Raw genomic sequence first — 16536 nt, 5'->3', positions numbered from 1 at the left:
GCCAGGTCCAGAAGTGGTGCAAGAAACAGGTATTTGCTTAAGACTAAGCGTTGTGCTTCTTCTTTTTCTTCCTAGAGTCAATAATAAACAAATGTCAACTGCTTTCCAAAATAAATGTTTGCATTGAGAATCACATATGATAATACTCCTTTGTTTTCTTCCAGCCAAATCATTAACCATCGATAGAACCCGGGAATGCAACTGCAAACGAATAAACATCTTATAGTGATACCAAGGCCCCTTCCATCATTTCTCAGCTTTTTCCGAGGGCTCAAGTACACAGGGTCTATTCTGGGGTATGCACAGCACAGATTGGGTTGGGGATACACTGTGAAGCTTGGAGTGACTTGCTTCACAGTGAAAGACATAGTAAATTACTTGTGTCCTACGTGTTGTGTAATACTAATCAACTTGATTTTTCTTATGTTCTTCTTTGAAGTCACATAACATAGAATCTTATGCCTAGGAGATTTCTTAGATAGCTTTTAATCTAACTCCCAGTGCAGGAGAGGAATATTCTCAATCATATTACTGGCAAGTAGCCACTGATGTCTGTCAGAACTTCTCCAGGGATGGAGAAAAAGAGCAGTTTATTCCGTTATTGGAAACTGTTTATTGCTGAGCTGAGCTTTACGTCCTGGTACTGTCTACCTGCTGCGACCCTCTGTTATATCATGTCTGCTGGCTATGACATACTCATACTGGGCAGGTCGCTTGACTTTTCCTTTTAGTTTAAACTGCCCGGCCCGCTGACCCTCTGGCAACACGTGGATGAGTCAGGAGCAAACAGCTGACTCAAGAATTATTCCCCCTTGAGAATTTGAACCAAGGAACACGAGACTCAGTGATCATAAAACATTTCACTGTGGCTCCCCCAGAATTTAGATTCTGAATGCCAGTGGGACCTACTATAGAGAAAACAAAGCCCAAATGGAAAGACTGACTGTATCTTGAATCATTGTGAGCAAAAAGTAGAATTGGTTGCCATAGAGAAGAGAGGCTTGTCAGGTAGAATTAATATTGCTTTCTATTGTTTTATTTTCATTAAATCTTTCAGTATAACTCTACTTTGAGTATTAGCAAAATATAATATATGGTGAAAGAACCCTGCTTGAGTCAGGTAAATAGAATACATTTCTTGGTTTAATGGACACCAAATAATGCAGAATATAGAGAACATCCTTTATGCGGTCCATTTGCCGCAACAAATGTTGGAGTAGAATTGTCAGTAGGGTCATCCCCAGGTCTTGCTTCACCGTGGCCAAGTGGCTGAACCCCACAGAATGTTACCTTAAGAAGCAATATTTTGGTCTCTGGGAGAGAATTCCTGGCGAACTCTTTGGCCCTGGAACTTCTCCTCTGAAGTCCATCCCTTCTACTTGCTGAAGTGACCGTGGAAGCAGGTATTAGGATGGAGCCTCAACATCCTGTTTCTTTGAGTGACTGCAATGAGCAGAAGCCCACTGCCAAGCCATTCAGACACTCCTCATAAATGAGAAATAAACTTCTGATCTGCTTGCTACTGAGATCTGGTACTTGTTTTTTACCGCATCATAACTTGCTCTGTCCTGAAGGATACAGAGAGGTGACAATTTCTGCCTTAGTCTTTTTCTATACCCAGTGCTGCATATGAGAACGTCAAATTATTAGTGTGTCTATCCTGGGAAACGTACTCAGGTACTCTAGTTAGCACGCTCCAGACGCAAGATGGGTTAGCTATAAACATTTTGAACATTTAACTTTGTGAGGCTAAACTAAGCTGAGGCAGCCATCTCCGAATAAGGATTTACTTGCCACAAGAGGACCTGAGGGGCCACACCCTTAACCATGGCAGTCTTCACTGAGCTGTTCTTGGCCGGCACTGTCAGGACCTGCCACTCTGACTCTCCTCTTTTCCATATTCTTGTGGCCTTACTCTCCGTCCTCTACCTCTGTCCGGACTGACACGTTGAGGTTGAGACCATGAGTAAAGTTACTGCCACATCTAAATTGTATGTGAGCCAATCCTTGCGTATCCCAATCTCTAATTTCCCATGATGTCTTTATTTTAAAATTGGACTCTCAGAGGCCAATCTATTTGCACTAATTTCTCCATTTTTTACCTCATTTTCTCCCATATCTTGTCTACACTACTAAGCCAGGGCTTTAAGGCTAAATCAATCATAAGTTCCTCCAAGACTTATGTCCTAGTACAAAGATGGCAATTATATGACATAGGCTGTGCCTGCCATGGCATACATCACAAGTCCATCACAACATGCTTTCTGTCTTATCCTTATATCTTCCTCAACAAGGGCTCTAGGCAATCGCTGCTGATAAATTCATTCATTCATCTGCAGTTTGTTACTTCAGCAAGAATTTGTTGAACACCTGTCATGTGCTAGGCACTGTTCCAGGCATTGGATAGAAACAGGAAATTATAATAATACCTAATTTGAGTTTCAAGGATGAAATAAGACAATGCATGTAAATACTCTTTGTGAGCTCTAAAGCTCTATTCAAAGAGGGATAAAGATTAGAAAGTGGTTTCCACATTCCTCAATTTAAAATTTGCTTTGTTGGTAGTATTGTTTTTGTAAAGTACGGTGCCTGATGGTTCATTGATACAATCAAAAGGCATAGGGTGGCTGATCAGACAAAAAAATCAAGGCTCATATATATGCTGCATACAAGAGACACACTTCAGAACCCAGTTTTCAGTAAACCAGAGGTAGAAAGTTGCACAGGCTCAGAAATCTAACAGATTTGTTTTAAAACCTGGCTCTGATATTTACATGACTGTGGCCAGGTTATTTAACTTTTTTTATCCTCTGGTTCCTTATTGTGGAGATACAAATACAGTGGTAGGTACATATGGACCCACTAAAGGATGAAATAAGAAAATACATGCGAAGCATTGAGTATTGCAATTTACTCCTGCTAAGCTGTCAATAATGTTGGCTATTATTATTAGTCTAAATTCTAATAAGCATTTTTTCCCCTATGAAATTCAGTAGAACTACTAGAAATTTGAAGGAAAAAAGTGGCTCATAAGCATTTTTATTTTCCATAAATTATCCCTTGAACAAAATTGTTGCTCACCAATGATTAAGCATTGGCATCACTCGGGAATTGTTACAGATACAGAATTTCAGGACCTTCTCTAGACTCGCTGAATCAGAATCTGCATTTCCTCAAGTTCCCCAGGTAACTGGGATGCACGTTAGCTTTGGAGAAGCTCGACCTGGGTGGAAGAGCTCACGGTAAGTGCTTGTGAATGATCAGATTCCTTTCACTCCTATTCATGCTTCAGGTTTGGAATATTATCAAATTTGCTATACCATTCAACTTTTCAGCTTTCTATAATTTCCAGAAAAACAAAGAAGAGTAGGAGAGTCTGGAATGGACTTTAAGTTGTTGTCCATTTCATTCAGTGTCAAGCTCCAACCATGTGCACGCATGTGTATGCTTTATCTTCTTAGGTCTATTTAGTTCACATAATCACTCAAGGTAGACATTACTGTCTTCATATTACAGGAAATGAAACTGAGTCTCAGTAAGATTAGAAATGCTTTAAAGGACTTGGAGCCAACAGGTGGTAAAGCTGGATTTAAACCTGTTCTTTTTTTCTCTGCAAATTGTAGGTTTTTTCCCCAATACACCAATGTGTCATTACCTCAATTGCATTACATTTCTGCTCTGTGGGTAATTAATCAAAGGGGTGGCTTTTCCTCCTTTCAACGGATTGGAAACAGCGTGTCTCCATCTGTCCAAGAGTATTTATCCTGCTACATTAGTCTCCCCCTTTTTTATTGAGTCTTAAAATGATACACATTTTGCAATTGAGAATTATTGAGCCAACATATGGTTTCAATTGAACAATTCCAATATATCATTGTGAAAAAAATGAAGGAAAAAGAAAACACAAACTAACCTTTGTACTTTTGCAAATGTGTTTTAATAAAAATCTATGAAGTGAAAGGTCTAGAGTTATGTAAAGTTACATTTATATTTGTTTATTTTTACCTTCACTGTTGATCATGCTTAACAGCCAGAAAGCTTGAGACACAGCTTTCATTCAGCTGCTTTTATGATTTCCCCGAAGTTTGGGGCACCATTTACCAGAATTTCAGACTATAGCTTACTGTGTCTGCCTATGGCCTTGTGGTAGCTCAAGAGCTCCCAGCTTGAGTCTGATATTTGTTCCAGAAAGATCATAAGGATTCAACACACCAGTCTCATTTTACTGAAAGAGAGATTCATATCCCTGGGTAGGTCTTGCTTTTGAAATGCTTCAGATTAGGAATCACTGAATTCCAATCAGATCGTGGTTATCCACACCCAAACCAGTTTGGTAAAACTAGGTGTGGTAAGTTTGAGGCAATGGTTGAGGTGGGTTATGGGAGAATTCCAACTCTTCAAGAAGATTTGGCACAAAATGGAAGAGCTGTTGCACATGCCTACAATGGCAGCAATTATTGTCATAACTTGCGTAGGGCTCACAGTACTCTCACATACACTATTGCATTGCATCTTCATAGTGGATCTCTTCAGGTAGATGTTATCAATATACTAATATACAGGGGTCAGAACTTCGGTTCAGGGAAGTTGTCACTTGCCTTAGTCACAGGTGGTAACTGATGTTACAGACCATACACAACACGCTCTCTTCATTTTGATACTTTGCTTGGCTTTTGTGACATCAAAGTCTCCTGGTTTTCCTCCTGTTTTAGCTGTCACTCTCAATGGCCTTCTCATATTCATTTTCTTCTTGTTGATGGAGCCTCTACACATTGAGGTGCCTTAGGGCATGTTCTTTGAGTAATTTGTAATTTTTCTCCTCTTACTCTATTTTTTCCTTTTTTCTTTTATAGACTTCCTTGCTCTTTTATTTATTTATTTATTTATTTTTGTGGGGAAGATTGGTTCTGGGCTAACATCTGTGCCAATCTTCTTTTATTTTATATGTGGGATGCTGCCACAGCATGGCTTGATGAGCGGTGTGTAGGTCTGCTGCTGGGCTGCGGAAGCAGTGTGCGAACTTAACCACTATAATATTTTGCCTAATTGAAGTTCAAAGGTGGTCTTCCCTATTAACAAAATCAATTGCAAATTTTCTTCTGTTAATGTTGATCTGCAATATTATACGTAAAAATATTTCACTTTGAAAATATCTTCTCACAAATACTGATACTACCAAATACTGATATCAATTCGTGTGTATATGATTTTAGGCGAGCATATTCATTGCTTGGGAAGGATTTATAGAATTCTATTAGATTTCTCTCTTTATAGTTGGTTTCTCGCACATCATTACATTGTAGATTAATCACTTTAAATTGACGGTTAGATGGACTCTCTCTGATAGCACAGTTAAATGGATTTTGAAATTCCAACATCTCTTTTGCAGTTGCACTGAAGTCTGATAAAAGCTGCTAGAACTCTCCTTTGAACTCAGAAAATATATCTGTTGCAAATCTGTGTGGGAATGGAGATCTCTCTTTTTGTTTTGTCTTTTGACAGCACAGGAAGGATGTAAAGCAGGTTGACATGATTCAAACATTAGTTTTCCTTGAAATAGCTGCTGCAAGGTAAGTATCTCAAATAAGCATTGTTTTATAATTTTACATTGAACTCATGAATAAACATCTGGTTTACAGCAAAAGGTAATTTTCAAAGTTGTTTAGTGTTTGATAGTAGTGTTTGGAGATAGTTCATTTTGTTCAGAAAAATTCCAATCTTGGCTGTGGGCTCCAAAAAATAGCAACAAAATTTTGCCAGTGCTAAGTGGTGGAAATGCTATTTGGGAGGCAAAGTCAGGACATTCAGCTGCAATTCACAGCTTCAATTTAAGAGTTCAGAACTGACAAGGATTGAGTCCACGGGAGCAAACGAAGCTCGTCATTAATTCTACTGGTATAATATTACATGACAACTAAAAAATTTTCTGCAAAAGATCTGCTGATGAATAATACAATGCATAATCATAGGCTATAAAAACTGTACTTCTTATGAGCTTTGTAAATTTGTTCAGCTGTGTCTTTTTCTGCTCCACTCATATTTTTACCATTAGTTGCAACACATCTTAGCAGATTCCACTTCATGTTATATTGAATTATGTTTTCTCAACTTTGAAACTATTCCTGCCTGTAGTTATTATAGAGATCACACAGATCATTAATTCTTCAGTCACTTTCAACTCAGTATTAACTCCTTGAATAAACAGCAACTTAGCGCTGTTGGTAACATCCGTGGACTCATTAAGAGCCATGTGAAGAGCTTAAAATAATGTTTTATTTTTAATTGACAATCAATGTTGTTCCCAATGTTCTCAACTCTTTGAACAATGGTTTTAACTGAGAGGCTAATAGTCTCAAGCAGGTTCTCTCAGGACACATTTCTTTGGCTGCTGCAATCAAGCATAATTTAATTAATTAACAATCAGTAACTTTTCTTGTCTGGCTGGCCAGCAAAAAGAGCCACTTGGAAATTCACTTTGGTTGTAGTCTTACTTTTATTTATATTTGTGTGAAGAAATTCTGCTGTGCTGAGATATTCAGCTGTAAACTTTCTTATTTTTTTTGACTGTTGCTTTCCTGTGAACTGGGAATATGTGATAAATGCTTAATCTGGTAATGTCATCACATACTGTATTCTATAGCTATAGCATAATGAACACAGTGCTTTGAGCTCTAATTTGGTAACAAAGTAACCTACTGTCCGCTGTCCCTTAAAAGCATGACATCTAAAGTCTACTGTTTTCTTTTCTTTTATGGACATGATGGGTATGCACTGGTAATAAAAATGACATAAAATATCACTTCATGACAGTATGTGTCACACTTGAAAAGCCGTTGAGTAGTCACTATGCCACTGTGCTTTAGAGTTCACCAAAGGGCAATGTGAAGAGATTAGTACCACATATGGTTTCTGTCACAAATGCTCAATGCTGTCATTGTAGTGCAAAAGCAACCACAGACAACGTGTGAATGAATGACTGCAGCTGTGTACCAATAAGCCGTATTAACACTGAAATTTGAATTTTACATAATTTTCATATTTCACATTCTCCTTTTTATTATTTTGAGCCATTTATAAATGTAGAAACCACTCTTAGCTCACAGGCCATACAAAAACAAGAGGCCAGCTGGGTTTGGCCAAAGTCCATGGTTGAATAGACTTCTGGTCTTGACTGATAGTGTCCGTAACTGAATTATTGTTTGTGCTTCCCAAACCTTTGTTATTCTCCTGTCCTCTCTGCCTCTGTGAATAGCATCACTACTCCTAAACATCACGACTACTAGAGTTTTGCTCGAGGCAAAAATTTATTTCAAACTTTAATTTCTCCTTTTTTTTCAACATACAAATATTGACTATATTTTGTCATTTACCTTTAATCTGTTTATATTTTACATTTAAAGCATATTTCTTGAAAATAGTATATTTTTTCTTTTAGATCTGACAATCTTTGCCTTTTAATTGCAATGATTAACATGGTTGACATTTTATGAAATCATTGATGTAGCTGGACATAAATCTACCATCCTGCTATTTGTTCTCTATTCTATTTGCTTTTGTTTCTTTTCTTCTCTTTTTAAAAAATCGAGCATTTTATGACTTTTTTTTCTTGCTGAGGAAGATTCAGTCTGAACTAACTTCTGTTGCCAATCCTCCTCTTTTTGCTTGAGGAAGATTTGCCCTGAGCTAACATCTGTGCCAATATTCCTCTATGTTATGTATGTGGGTTGCTGCCACAGTATTGCCGCCTATGAGTGGCAGAGGCCCACACCTGGGAAGAGAACCTGGGCAGCTGAAGTGGAGCGCGCTGAGCTTAACCACTAGGCCACAGGGCTGGGCCAGCATTTTATGATTTTATTTTATTTCCATAACTTTTTCTTGTTATATCTCTGTTTTAAGAGTTTGCCCTAGAATTTTAAGTATATATGTCTTTAACTTGCAATCATCCACCTTCAAGTACTATTAGATCACTACATATTTAGAGTAAGAACCTTAACACATATATTTTCAATTCTTTCTTCTTATGGTTTGCATTATTGTGGACATGCGTTATACTTATACATATGTTATCTACCCCCAAATTCACTGCTATTATTTTTCGTTTGGCCATTGACTATATGCTGCAGCAATTAAAATTAAGAAAAAAGTATGTTTTAATATTTGCTCTCTTTTTGACATTTCTGGCATGGCACGTTCCACTTTTTGTGTATGCAAATCCAATATTCATCTAATATCTTAATTCCTCTTTCTGAAGAATTTTCTTTAACATTTCTTATAGTGCAGGTGTGCTGGCAGTAAATACTCTCAGCTTTTGTTTGTCTGAACTACATTTTTGCTTGATATAAAATTCTGGTTTGACCGACTTTTTGAAAATACTTGAAAGATGTTATTCATTTTCTTCTGGCATGCATGTCTGCTATAATTCTTTTTGCCTATATGTAATATTTCTTCTTTTTTCTAACTGCCATCAATATTTTCTCTGTATTTCTTTTTCAGTAGTTTAACTCTGATGTACCTAGAGGCCTGTGTGTGTGTGCGCCTGTCTGTGTTTAACTATCATACTTACAGTTCTATGAACTTCTTGGATCTGTGGATTGTTGACTTTCATTAATTTTTGGAAATTCTCAGTCATAAATCTCCTTATACATTTCTTGTGCCTTCCTTTCTTCTGGGACTCCAATGACACTTGTACTAGACTGATATAATCCTACAGTTTGGATGCTCTGTTCTGTTTCTCTCTCTTCTCATCTATTCTCTTTTCTTTCATTCCCTTCCTTCCTTCTCCCTGTCTCTCCTGCCTCTTCCTTCTTCCTCTTCTGCTTCTTCTCTCTCCTCTCTGTGTTTCAACTTCAATAATTTATAATGAATTTCAAATTCACTGATTCTTTCCTCAGCTATGTCCTGTTTTATGATATACCTGTCAAAGGAATTTTTGATATATATTATTGTCATTTTTATTTGATTCTCTTTTATAGTTTCTCTATCTCCTCTGAAATTATCCACCTGTTTGTGCATTTTATATACCTTCTGCACTACATCTTTAAAAATACTGTTTACAGTTATTTCAGTATTCCTGTTTGATAGTTTCCATACCACAGTTGTGTTAGTTTGCTGGGGCTGCCGTAACAAAATACCATAGAATGGGTGGCTTGGATTAAATAACAGAAATTTATTTTCTCGCAGTTCTGAGGGCTGGAAGTTCAAGATCAAGGTGTTGGCAGGTTTGATGTCTCCTGAGGCCTCTCCCCTTGTCTTCCTGATGGCCGTCTTCTCTCTGTGTCCTCACCTGGCCTTTTCTGTCTGTACATACTTTCCTGGTGCCTCTTCCTCTTCTTATAGACACTAGTTTTGTCAGATTAGGACCCCACCTTTGTGACCATATCTAACCTTAATTATTTCTTTAATGGCCTTATCTCCAAATTTAGTCACTTTGCGGGTTAAGCTTCAACATATCACTTTTTAGGGGGACCCAATTCAGTCCATGACAGTGGTCAGCTCTGTCTGTTTCTGTTAATTCTTTTGTCTCTTGACAATGAGTTATCTTTCTTACCCAACTGGTTTCATGTGTTATTAATTTTGACTAAGTGTTGGACATCACGTATAGAAAAACAGTACAGCTTGAGGTAATATATTTATACCTGAAAACGGACATACCTCTTCTTCTGTCAGGCTGTGAATGAGGGATTGAGTCAGTTTGGTCAAAAGTTGACCTCCGTTGGATTTTGTTGTTGCTAAAGTCACCTTCAGTGCACAAGATACTTCAGTTTACTCAAGCAGTGCACTCTTGCTATTTTGTGTCTTGGAGTGCTGGATTTTTCTCAATTTACTGTTCCACTTTCAGCTTTCAGCAGTCCCTGCATGCTGTGTTACGTTGGGAATCTCCTTCCACAGCCTTAACCGTCCGCCAGCAGTATACTTCTGTTGCTTTTTACTTGGTTCTGGACTTGTTTTGGTGGAAGGGAATCTCCCCAGTTCTATGAGTCCAGCCTCAGTCCTAGGCAGGATCTTTGAGCTTGGGTCTCAGGGGTGTGACTTTCTCAGTATTTTTGCCCCTCACCTCATGGAGTCCAAAGTCTGCCTTGTTTCTGTAGGGGACCACTCAAGGGAGAGGAAATTTTCCCGATTGTCTTTCATTGGTAGCTGATCTCTACTTTGTATTAGTGCAGAGGCCTCTCCAAGCACAGAGGATTATTACTTCTACCTCAAGCGATTTCCTATTCTTCCTTCATGTGATTCTTCTTTTATTACTCTTTCAAAGTAGTGAATTTTGCCTGAGCTCTGAGGTCAGAAGACTTTTCAGCTTAAGGCATCTGCTTCATATGAGAAAATGGTCCAGGGAAGGAAGTGAGGTTTCTTGCCTGTGCCCAGCGTCATTCTATCACCATCTGCGTGCGTGTGCCACTAAGGGGGTTCTCTTCAACTTACTGCCCTGCTCCAAATATTTCTCGTGACTTACTAACAGGGGTCCATGGAAAAGAGCTTTTGGATTAGTGTAGACGCCCTTGTGTCTGGGCTCCCAGTCATCCTAAATTGTCATGCTAGTCCTTGACTCTTCAGAGTGTATTAAAATTTTAGCTGTTTTCTTTTTGTCCTTTGTTTCTTGTGGCTATCTCTCCCTCCTATGTTCTGTTGACTGTGAAACAGTTCATGCGTCTCTTCTTAGAAGGACTCGCCACTCTTTGGGATTCAGTTCACTTGGTTGCCCTGCACTTTCAGTTATCTGATGGACTAAGAATGATCTAGAACTTTGAGGATTATCTAGCTTTTTCTTCATTGTTAGCGTGGGGGCAACATTCTCTTGCAACTTTCTACATCATAAGTAGAGATGCATCCAAAAATGTACTTTTACTGAAAACACATATTTACAATACAAGTTTAAGGTAAAGGAAAATAATGGAATGGTGAACATAGGATTTAGGGTGATGGCTACTTTATTTGGGGGCGACAGGGAATGGCTTGGAGTGGAAATAAATGGTTAGATATAGGTTATATAACAGTTTTAGCTTTTTGAGTTTGGATTATTTAAAACACCTAACTAATCACATAAACAAACAAAAAAATAAGTGGGCCACACATAGACTGATGATGAGAGGGTACTGTAAAGCAAGGACAAGTTTAATCTAATCCAGTGCACCTGAGTTTCAAAAAAAAGTTCTGATAAAGGATAGATATTTATGGAAACAACCAAAATGTCTATTGATGGATGAATGGGTAAAAAAAATGTATATACATACACACACACATACATGAATATTATTCAACCTTAAAAAGGAAGAGGGCGAGCCTGATGGTGTAGCAGTTAAGTTCGCATGCTCTGCTTCAGTGGCCTGGGGTTTGCTGGTTCCAATCCTGGGTGTGGACCTATGTACCGCTTATCAAGCCATGCTGTGGCAGACGTCCCACATATAAAATAGAGGATGATGGGCACAGATGTTAGCTCAGGGCCAATCTTCCTCAGCAAAAAGAGGAGTATTGGTGGTGGATGTTAGCTCAGGGCTAATCTTCCTCAAAAAAGAAAGAAAGAATCACATTAAAATATCAAAAAGGGAAGAAAATCCTGCCTTTGTGACAACATGGATGAACCAGGAGTACTGTGCTAAATAAAATCAGCCAGACACAGAAAGACAATTACTGCATGATCTCATTTACATGTGGAATCTAAAATAGCCAGACTCACAGAAACAGAAAATAGAATGATGGTTACTAGGGACTGGGGGGAGTGGGATATGGGGACATGCTGGTCAAAGGACAAAGTTTCAGTTATACAAGGTGAATAAGTTCTGGAGATCTAGTGTACAGCATAGTGACTGTAGTTAACAATGCTGTATTGTATATGTGAAATTTGCTAAGAGAATAGATTTTAAGTGGTCTCAACACACAGAAAAAGAAAGAAAATCGTAACTATGTGAGGTGATGGATATGTTAATTAACTTAATTGTGATTATTTCACAATGTTTATATAATCAAGACATCAAGGTGTATAATTTAAAATATCTATTCGTCAATTATATCTCAATAAAGTTGAAAAAAAGGATAGATATCTATTGTAGGGGTTATTTGCCTTCATATCATAAAGGAAGACAAGCATCGATCTTACTGTAGTGATACTGAAATGATTGATCTCCTCCTGTGATGAAAATATTATTCAAAATCTTTTGCTCTTGGTTAACTATCTTTGGAATGACTGTTCAGATTAAACCTGTTCTAGGTGAAGATATAAATTAAGCAAAGTTTATTTCTAGCACCTTTCTGTGAACTCATGGTCCATATCTTCTCCACGTCTGTCACCTCTCACCCTTCCCATCCTGTGTAACATCCCACTTCTCAATTTATCAAGAGCCTTCTGGAGTTATGTGCTTATCCAAAGGCGTGATTAAACGTCAGAACCTGGAGGCCATCCCCAACTCCTCTCTCTTCTGCTTCACTCATATCCATTTTACTTGTTCACTATCTCTTGACTTAATCACCTCTTCCCCATCCCTCTTGCTACTTTCTTATGCAACTAACTCCTTGTCATTTCTCTCCAAATTATTGGTGTAAGTGCCTCCTAATTGGTCCAGGCTTAACCAGGATTGCTCTCTGGGACACACTCATTCATCACTTCAATTTTGTCAACGTCTCCTCATCAGCTACAAGATAACACCCAAGTCTCTTAGCATTGCACACTGAGCTCTCTTTGACTTGCCAATCTGGATCACTATTAGAGTTAACCAAATCCATCTTTCTCATAGCTGTTGCCACTAGGACCTGGAGGTAATATCCTAAGACAGAAACCATTTGGCTGTGTCTTTGAGACTTTTATTGACCTATGGCCTACACCATTAAAATGAGTCAAAAATGCCCTTAATCTCTTAAGCTTTCGCTTCAAGTGATACTTTCACAAAGTGGTTTTTGTAATAACTTTCCAAGTTCTCGTCCATCAATTCTACCCCTTGTTTAACACAATACTCTAACCACATGCATTTAAACAATCAGGAGAGAGAGGTTGTTGCTTTGACCTTTGCCCTTTGGTAGTAGACGTTTTCTAAATGGGTCCCACGCCAAACTTTAATTTTCAAAATTCCAGAATTTGATATATCAAGATGGTAAAAAATAGACGTTTCATATCTTTCCAACCTACACTTTAATTTCGAGGGACTGTAACCTGGATCAAGGTCCAGAAAATAAAATGAACAAAGGAGAGCTGATGAGTAGCCATGCAGTCATTCAGAATAACCTCGTCTTGAAAGACGTCTTAGTAATAAATGGAGGAGGGGGCAAGGTTTAGATGCTTTTTCACCCCGTAACTGTTCACTGCTAATTGTATTTTAACATTAGACTTGAATGTAGTTAATCACGTAAGTCTGTTCTCATGACTTCCTCAGGTGCACTTGTTCTCCAGAACTAACTTGCAGCTCCTCAAACTTCCGCACTGTTCCACTGAGAGTTGGCATGGATTCACATTTAGGAGATTTTGTTCTGGAATTACAAATAACTAATCTTGAATGTTGGCTCTGGCCTCTGTGAGTGTGAGAACTTTGGCCTCATTTGCAAAATGTTGATGAGAATTTTGAATTCAAGGATTGTTTGAGATGTCTTGAGATAATGTATACAACTTAAGCGTGGTCCTTAGCACAATCACAGAGGAAGTGCACATTATTATGATGATTATTATTCCACTCTGCCTTTTCAAATGTGTTTTTTCTTTCTCTTGAAATTCTCTTCATCCACCCTCTTTTGCTAAAGCTGCCCCAAATCTGGGTGGCTTCTTTTATTAGATACTGCACTTGTTACTGAACCTCTTACTCTCAAGTTCGTGTGCCCGATGCCCAGCAAGCCAAACCCTGAGACAGCAGTGCCTGGAGATGGAGACAGGTTTATTCAAATTGGCCAAAACGAGAAGGCGGGAGCTTGGGTTCACTCAAATCTACCTCCTCAAGACTAGAAAGTGGGAGTGGGGGTGGTTATAGAGCTAAGGGGATGGCAGGAGGAGCTTCCAGAAACAAAAGGGTCACTCCCGATAAGCTGACAAGCCCTTGGGCAATCTGACTTCTGGGTGTCAATGGCTTCCAGCTCCAGCCATCTGGGAGCATGACCTCCCTAAAGGTATTCTCTTTCTTCTGCAAAACGAGCTCGCAAATCTTCTAGAAAGCAAGCTCACAACTCCTGGAGACCTCTGAGTCACTCCTCAAGTTAAACAGGAAAACAGCAAATTGATTTAATATCTACAGTACCCCTCAGGTATCCAGCTTCACTCTTACTGCTTTTATCCTTTGGAAGGTGGGAGATGCTACTCTCACCAAGTGCCCGTTGCCCCAGAGTAAGTATGCACTTGGGGTAAACGATCACAGAGAAATTTCTGGACTTTATGCTGGGGATTCTACAGGCTTCTGGCCTTCTCTCCAGCACCTGCTTCTTCATTAACCTTTGGAGAGGATGAGGTTTTGTGGCCTCTCAAGGCTAGCTCACAATGGACATTTAGCCTTTAACAAAGAAACAAGCCTCTTTCCATATACATTCAATAGGTGTGCAAGCAAGGCTAGCAACAGGGTAACACAGCTTGTAAATGTTAGGTCTTTTTTCTCAGTGCAAATATGCAGATAGCCTACATGAAAATGTGTAGCTCACTTTGGTACAACTTGTTGAGCAACAATGATCAATGATATCAACATTGTCTGATACCACAAAAAGAAAAAATCATACACATGGTTTGTACCAGAAGAATTTCATAGGGTTACATTTTTCTGTGACTCTAATACACCTACAGTTTTCTACTTGTTATCTACACAAACTGTATGTCATAATTCATGTTACTTCTACTATTATGTAATTTTATTTTGAAAGCTCGAATCACTCATATTTGTTCCTCAAATGTACCATATCTATACATGTGTGTAGATACACACATATTTTATCTCTGTGATTCCAGCACATAGCGTGAACATTGGCATATAGTTGGCAAATCTCTATCTGTTCTGAGAATGAGTCAGTGCTGGAAATCTGAGGCTTGCTAGCAGTTCAGTCAGGAAGCTAGCCTGTCCCTTCTGTGCAAAGCTGATTTTTACATCTTGGTCCCCTGGATCTGGTGCTTTTCTGGTCTGCATACACTTGAACTGAATCCCCAGGGTGACCTCTTCCACGTATTCCCACCAGCCATTGAATCCTTCCAGGGAGAACAGGAAGTCTGGCACTGCTTTTGATGACACATCAATGACGTGATGTCTGGTTTCTATTAAAAATCGAAAAGCAAGAGATATGATGCCAGAAACAAAAGTATAGGCAATGTCATATATAAACATTAGTATATTGCTTAATAAACTGAGCAACCAGGCTTGAGGGCTGCCTGTGGATCCTGGACCACAGGGGACAACGATCGAAGCCCCCCCGGGCAAGGATAGATAGCACATACCACAGGCAGCCACAGGCTACTTCCACTGTGATCTTTTTGGATTTTCTGGTAAATAGACCCAGTTACATTAGCTAGAAGGGTGTCATGAAGCTTCTGAGTTCAGAGTTTTAAAGTAAAGAAGACCCATTGCTTAAATTTTGCACACACGTGTGGTGCCCCTAAAGTTGTCCCAGGGGAGGGGTGTGACTTGGCCCCATAGAGCCTCAGGACGTAGCTGTATTTGTGCTATGACTTGAACTAGGACCCAAGGATTCCTCTATCTAAAAATGTAAACCAGTGTATTATCTAACAAACAGCTGAGTATCTACTCTGTGCCCTGCTCTGCATGAGGTTCTGGAAAAAATATAGATAAATAAGATGAGTGTTTTGCTCTCAAGGAGCACACGATATAGTGGGAGAGATAGGCATGTAACTTGCAAAAGCAGTTCAGTGTATGAAGAGAGATGATGGGGGACGTACAAAGACAAGAGATCTAACAGACTGGGAAAGGGTCACTGGCTCTTTTCAGGGGGAGAAGATGGCAGTCAGATTCCAGGTGCTCACCATTAGTTATTCATTTTTCTATGACCCAGGAATTAGTGATGCTTAAAATGAAGTGTACTGCGTGGACAGGCATTATGAACTGAATGCTTCTGTGCCCCCAAATTCATATGCTGAAACCCCACCCTCCAATGTGATGGTACTGGGAGATGGGGCCTGTGAGAGATGGTTAGGTCATGAGGGTGGAGCCTTCAGGATAGGATTAGTGCTTCATAAAAGAGACCCACAGAGCTCTCTAGCTCTCTTTCAGCCATATGAGGACACAGCAAGAAGATAGCCATCTATGAACCAGAAAGAGTGCCCTCACCAGACTGAATTTTCTAGCTTCTTGATCTTAGACTTCTTAGAATACAGAATTGTAAGAAATAAATATTTATAATTTAAGCCACCAAGTCTATACAGTATTCTGTTATAGCAGCCCAAACTGACTAAGACAACAAGGTGCCCTACTGATATAACAGAGCAAAGTGCCATGAGGTCACACAGGTAGGACAATTTTTTTGTCAAGAGGAAAGGAGGAATATTAATATTTAAGCATTAATATCTAACACTTAGTCTTACTATGTGCCAGGAAATAGTCTAAGAACTTGACGTGTACCACCTCACTTAAT

This window comes from Equus przewalskii, chromosome 6, assembly GCF_037783145.1.
Source record: "Equus przewalskii isolate Varuska chromosome 6, EquPr2, whole genome shotgun sequence".
NCBI lineage: Eukaryota > Metazoa > Chordata > Mammalia > Perissodactyla > Equidae > Equus > Equus przewalskii.
Note: the sequence above shows the minus strand (reverse complement) of the source record.